This window comes from Echinops telfairi, unplaced genomic scaffold (assembly GCF_000313985.2).
Source record: "Echinops telfairi isolate 266 unplaced genomic scaffold, ASM31398v2 ScPeMD7_7468;HRSCAF=8506_0, whole genome shotgun sequence".
NCBI classification, from domain to species: domain Eukaryota; kingdom Metazoa; phylum Chordata; class Mammalia; order Afrosoricida; family Tenrecidae; genus Echinops; species Echinops telfairi.
Window position 1 is genome coordinate 56,426,760 of NW_022111369.1, and position 6,330 is coordinate 56,433,089.

General features: G+C 40.8%; 1 long non-coding RNA gene across 1 annotated transcript in view; it reads left to right on the top strand.

Annotated features, from left to right (window-relative positions):
- Positions 1-1,454: 1,454 nt before the first annotated feature.
- Positions 1,455-6,330, top strand: part of LOC123520995 — a 12,944-nt gene continuing 8,068 nt past the window's right edge. The window contains exon 1 of the long non-coding RNA XR_006679504.1: positions 1,455-1,824. This is a non-coding gene — a long non-coding RNA (uncharacterized LOC123520995). The remainder of the gene's footprint in view (positions 1,825-6,330) is intronic.

The window sequence follows — 6,330 nt, forward strand, 5'->3', positions numbered from 1 at the left end:
GACTTCTAGTCTCCTAAATTGTGAGAAAATACATTTCTCTTTGTTAAAAATCCCCTCTTTTAATGCATCTATTATAATAGCACCAGATAACATAAGTTCTTATTACATAGTGAAAGAATATTGTCATGTCTTCAGGAGTGATATGATGAAGCTGACAATCAGACCTCAAATCAAACCTGTTGATGTCATCCAAGGGAGTCGCAGCCAGCGTGCCCCCTGGGTTATTACAGACTAGCTCTGGGCTCCATAGAGTTTGTTGAGCTATAATCTTGATAGTAGCACACTGCCAGGTTTTCCTTTTGTGGGACAATGTACCTCCCAACTTTTCGTTTAGCAGCTGGGCAGAAACCAATGGGACACCCAGGGACCTAGTGGATGAAGCAATCGCTAATGTTACTTATGGTCTAGCTTTCCCAAAGTTCACTGTTACATGCCGACAATAGGCCTCTAAGATAGGTGCGATTATAAATTGACCTAGAATGTTTAAATAGAGAAGTGCAGAGTAAACCCAGGGCTTTGTGACCAGAGATGTGGTACTTTTGGTCACTTGGCCACTATCTGGTGACTGGCTCTTTGTCCCTGCACCAAATCAAAAATCCAAACACACTGCCATGTCAGTTCTGAGGCATAGGTTTTCAAGACTGAAACTTTTTAGGAGAGTTGAAAACCTCTCCTGTTCTCCTCAGAGTAACTGGTGGTTTTGAACTGCTAACCTGTCCCTGTGCCAAACTCCAAATCAAATTCAATGCCATCGAGTCAGTGCTGACTCATAGTGACCCCCCTGTGGGTTTCCAAGAGTGTAACTGTTTATGGGAGTAGAAAGCCAAGTCTTTATCCCAAGGAATTGCTGGTGGTTTCAAACTGCTGACCATGTAGATCGCAGTCCAATTTCTAAGCTCTACACCACCAAGGCTCCTGTTCCTGCATGAGTGGTTCTCAAATTGAGTGTGCGTCAGACCCACCTGGAGGACTTGTTAGACCAAAGCCTGCTCTAATCCCTTCGAGGTTTAGATGGAATAGAGCCTGTGAAGTTGCATTCTCAGTTGTCAGAAATTGCGACCCTACTGGTCCAGAACCACGGTTATGCACTAAATGACTCCAGTTGATTTTTATTACCAATCATGGTTTTTGGTTCCTTTGCTGTCAGCTGCCACTTTTGACACTATTGGGGTGTCCTTTATGCTTCCAACACGATTACACACACATTTCGCTATTTAAAAGCCATTAGCAGCCCACCTCCTGTGGTTTTGAGTCCGAGGACTGCTGGGGATGGACTGCGGTTTCGGGGCCTTTTTCATTTGCTGCTCAGTTTCCTGGTGCATTTGGGCCATGAACTCTCCCCAAGGCACGGCTTACTTCTTTGCACATGGCTTCTCTTGGGTAAATAAGTGAAGGGAACTTAAAACCTCCATCACCTATGACATTTCTCTCTTTCCCAATGCAGAAGGCGTTACTACCTGGGAAAGGACCAAGATAATACTGAATGCGGATGAGGTGTGCGCAGCCTGAGAAAGCTACTGCTGTCATTGAGGCGCACGCACGAAGAAAGGGACCCGGCAAAGCTTACGGCATGGAGAACCTTGAAGCGACAGCAAAAGCAGCCGACAACTCACATGTACAATAAGCTCCTATTTGTGTTTATGCTGGAGAAAGATGGGGATTTCTATTCCCATAAAGAGTTGCAGTCACAGAAACCCACCGGGCCGTTCTGCTCTGTCCTGGAGAGTCATTGTGAAGACCATTGACTCGAGGGGAGGAGTCTGGTTTTGGTTTTAGGCATATCCATAAGTCTGTGTACGTGAGTATATACGTAGGTGTATATAGGTAGGTGTTTGTGTATCAATGGCATGTATATATATATTCATATATATATAATAAAGCACAGTTACAAATGCTTCTTAGGCATAACTAAACACCTCATAGGATTTTTTTTTTTGAGGAGAGGATTGAAGGTTTGGAACTATAGTCTCATGTAACCTCTCAATCATTGGCATACTATAGTCATACATTTATGTTCTGCATCCTAGTTTGGTGAGTAGTGTTTGTGGCCCGAAAAGATTGTGAATGACCACTTTAGATGTAAGTATTGATTTTTGCTCATCCAGAACAAGAGAGAAAGAAGGAACTAGTCCACAGGATTCACAGTCTACATGAGTCATGTCCTGATCTGCCCCAAGACCAACAGCATTAGATGGTGCGTGGCTACCTCTACTGACTGCTCTGATGAAGGTCACAACAGTTGGATCCTAATAGAATGGGAGAAAAATATGGAATAGCTGATACATTTTAAAACAATAGACTTACTAAACTGGCTGAGACTGGAGGACTCCTCCAGATGATTGCCTCATAATACTTTTAAACTTTGACATAAAACTAGACTCTGACATTAGCTTTTAGCTTCATAATACATTGGCTCACAAAATAAAGAATAACTGCTGCTTAAAAAAAATCATGACATGAGGCCAATCAGTTAACAATGATTTTAAAACAACTATGAGAATACGAGGTGATGGGAAGCAAGATGAATGGAAATGGAACAACCAGAGGGAAATAAGAGTGTTCATGCACTGAGCATAACCAATGTCAGCGAACAATTTGTGCAGAAATTGTTGAATGGGAACCTAAGTAACTGTGGAAACCATCATCCAATCTATTAAAAATACCATTTTTAATGAGATAATCCATAATAATGAAAACTCCAAAACCTACTTAGTTTCCTATGCATTTAGTTTATTAACTCTCAAGAGCTTGACTACTGCTATTGAGAGGATCCTGTCTCGTAGTGACCCTATAGAACAGAAGAGAACATGAAGTTTGGAATTTGTGCATATTTATGAAAGCACACTGGCTCATTTTTATCCCTTGGAGCAGTTAGTAGATTTGAACCACCAACCATTTCATTAGCAATCTAATGGTTAACTTATTAAATCACTATATAATAAAGCACAATAAAAGCTAGTGGACAATACTGACATGGCTTTTTATTCCCCCAGTTCAATAATCTTGTTCTAAGGATTTATTATGCATAGAATTTACCTTCTTGGTTTACATCTCTCTTTTTTTAAAACTGCTTTCGTTTACAAATATAATTCTTGAAATCATGTTTAAGTCATGGATGGTCACAGAATTAGGTCTAGGAAGAATGGAAATTTTTTTTTTCATTCAGTGGCTATATAGACACTTGATTCCTGCTCATTTATAATGTACTAGTGTAGAAAGCACAGCTCCCACAGCTCTGCCCTTCTCTGCAATAACAAATCCTCGCTTTACTAAATTATGGTAACTTTGGTTGACTTGTGTGAGAACTCAAGGTTGCAATTGTTATTGCTGTGTGCCATTGAGTCAATTGTGACTTACAGAGGCACTGTAGGAAAGACTAGAACGTCCCCCTTAGGATTTACAATATTAGTTCATAGCTAACTAACTAGTTAGTTAGTAGGTTAGTAGGCTACAATATTAGTTAGTTCATTTATAGTTTCCTGGATGTTGTATTTACCCTTTGCCTTGCTTTTTGTTGTGTTTATTCAAAAGGAGAAGACACAGCTGTAGACACCCATTATTAATCAGAATGTGGACTGTATGAAATGTGAATTGAGATCAATGAAGTCCTTGGAAATGAAATGGGACACATAAAGATTGGTATCCTAGTCATTAACGGAATTGGACTAGTACTGGCCATTTTGAATCAGACAATCATATGATCTACCATGCTAGGAATGACTAATTAAAGAGGATGAGAATCACACTCATTATGAAAGAAAACATTTGAAAATCTATCCTGAAATACTATTGTATTTAATACAATATTAGTATTTAATACAAATAGTATTGAAATTACTAATGCTGTCAGCATTAGTATAATAGCCACATACCTATAAGGATGACTCACCACCCTTTTATCCGTTTGTTTGCTGTAGTGGCTTGCATATTTCTGTGATGCTAAAAATGATGTCACCGATTGTGTTAGTCTGGGTACTATAAAGAAACAAATCCACAGAAACTCATGTATAAGAGAGTTTTATATAAAGGTTAACTGCCCACAAGTCCAACCCAGTAACCCATATGTCCGACACCAATCCACAAAGTCCTTCTCCATCTCACAAAACAGACGCGATGATGCTGATTGCAGGAGGAAAGCCGAGTCAGTGGCTGTGTAAGCATCTCAGCACTGGCAGGGGTCTCTACACAGCTGCTCCAGCACCCAGGGCTGCATCGGGGTAGGTCCATATGGCTTCTCCTCAGGGATGTCTTGCAGGAAGTGAGCCTTGCCAGCTAAAGCAGGCTACTGGCTAAGGCAGCTGTACCCTGGTCCGACCATCAGAAAGCAAGAGACCTGAGAACTAGAAAGGCAAGGATCACTGAGCCATTTATCCCTCTGCCCTTCAATCTACCCCACATGTGTTTATTGGCCTGGTTGGCACCATAAACTAACTACCTCACTGATATTTCAAAAATCAGCAGGGTTGCCCATGCTGGACGGGTTTCAGTGGAGCTTCCTGACAAAGAACAGACAAGGAGAAGGAAATAGGTCCCACTTCTGAGGGATAAGCCCCTTGAAAGCTGACGAATAGGGGAAATGCCGATTGAGATTTTCAACAAGCTGATGGCAGACGGGACACATTGACTCGTCTATATGAAGAGTTTGGGAAGCCAGTTACCTGGTCAATTATCAGTTGGAAAAGAACTATATATGTTTGTATTTCAAATAATGGAGACCCAATAGAATGTGGACATGATCAAGCAGTATCATTGATATCACAGGAGAATAAAGTTAGCTGATGAGAATTAAAATGATTACAATATTAACATTGGCAGGGAAATTTCAGAAATTCTAGCTGGATTCAGAAGAGGACATGGCACAAAACACAGCATTGCTGATGTCAGGTGGATCTTGACTAAAAGCAGAGAATATCAGAAAGATGTTCACTTCTCTTTTATTGACATGCAAAGGCACACAACTATATGGATCACCTAAAGATTAGATAACACTGAGAAGAATGGGAATTTCAGAACACTTCACTGTGCTCACGTAGAACCTGTACATGGACCAAGAGGCAGTTGTTCACACAGAATAAGGGAATATGGCATGGTTTGAAATCAGGGAAAGCGCCATTAGTGTTATATCCTTTTGTCATGTTTATTCAATCTGTATGTTGGGCAAGTAATCAGAGAAGCTGGACTATATGAAGAAGAATGTAGCGTCAAGATCAGAAGAAGGCTTATTAACAACCTGAGCTATGCAGATGACACAACCTTGCTTGCTGAAGGCATGAAGGATTTGAAGTGCTTATTGATAAAAATCAGAGACTGTAGGCCAGAGTGTGGATTGCAGCTCAATATAAAGAAGGCAAAAATCCTCACAACTGGACCAACACAGAGCATCATGACAAATGGGGGAAGAATTTCATTATCCTTAGATCCATAATCAAGGCTCAAGGAAGCAGCAATCAGGAGGTCAACCCAAATATTGCATTGAGCAATCCGTTCCATGCGACCTCTTTAAAGTGTTGGAGAGTAAGGATGGCACTTTGGGGACTAAGGTACACCTGACTCAAGCTGTGGCATGGTCAGTCTTCTCATTTGTGTGTGAATGTTGGATAATGACTAAGCCAGCTAAAAACATAATGATGCGTTTGAATTATGGTGTTGGTGAAGAATGTTGAAAATATCATTGGCTGTCAGAAGAAGGATAAAAGTCTGTCTTAGAAGAGGTGCAGGCAGAATGCTCCTTAGAAGCAGAAAGGCAGGATTTCCTCTCCTGTACTTTGTGCACATTATTAGAGGGATGATTTCCTGGAACGGACATCATGCTAACTTGAGTAGGGGTCATCAATAGAGGAAGACCATCAAGAGCATGGATTGACACCGTGGCTACATCAATGAACTAAAAAATAACAAGAATTATGAGGATGGTGCCAGAACAGGCGGTCTTTTGTTCTGTTTTACAGTGAGTCACTGTGAGTCAGAGGCCACTTGACAGCATCTCACAACAGCATTTACCTTTGCTGCCAATATATAAATTGGAATCAACTCGACAGTAGTGAGTTTGAGTAAGAGCAAATCTGTCCATAAATATTGTAGAGCATACAAAGGGCAAAGTTATAAAAACTTCTTACACATACCCAAACGAGGAAGTGAGTTGTTGCACCAGAGTCAGGGCATAGTCTGGAGGAAGTCCAAGGTCAGTTGCCATAGATTCAACCCAAACAATGTTCTATATCCTACTTGGGTGAACGTCAACTAGAGTCTTAAAAGTTTATGTATAGCATTCTAAGGTGCGACTCTTAGTTGTTCTCAGTCCAGAGGCAAGAAGAGTGATGAAAATCAAAG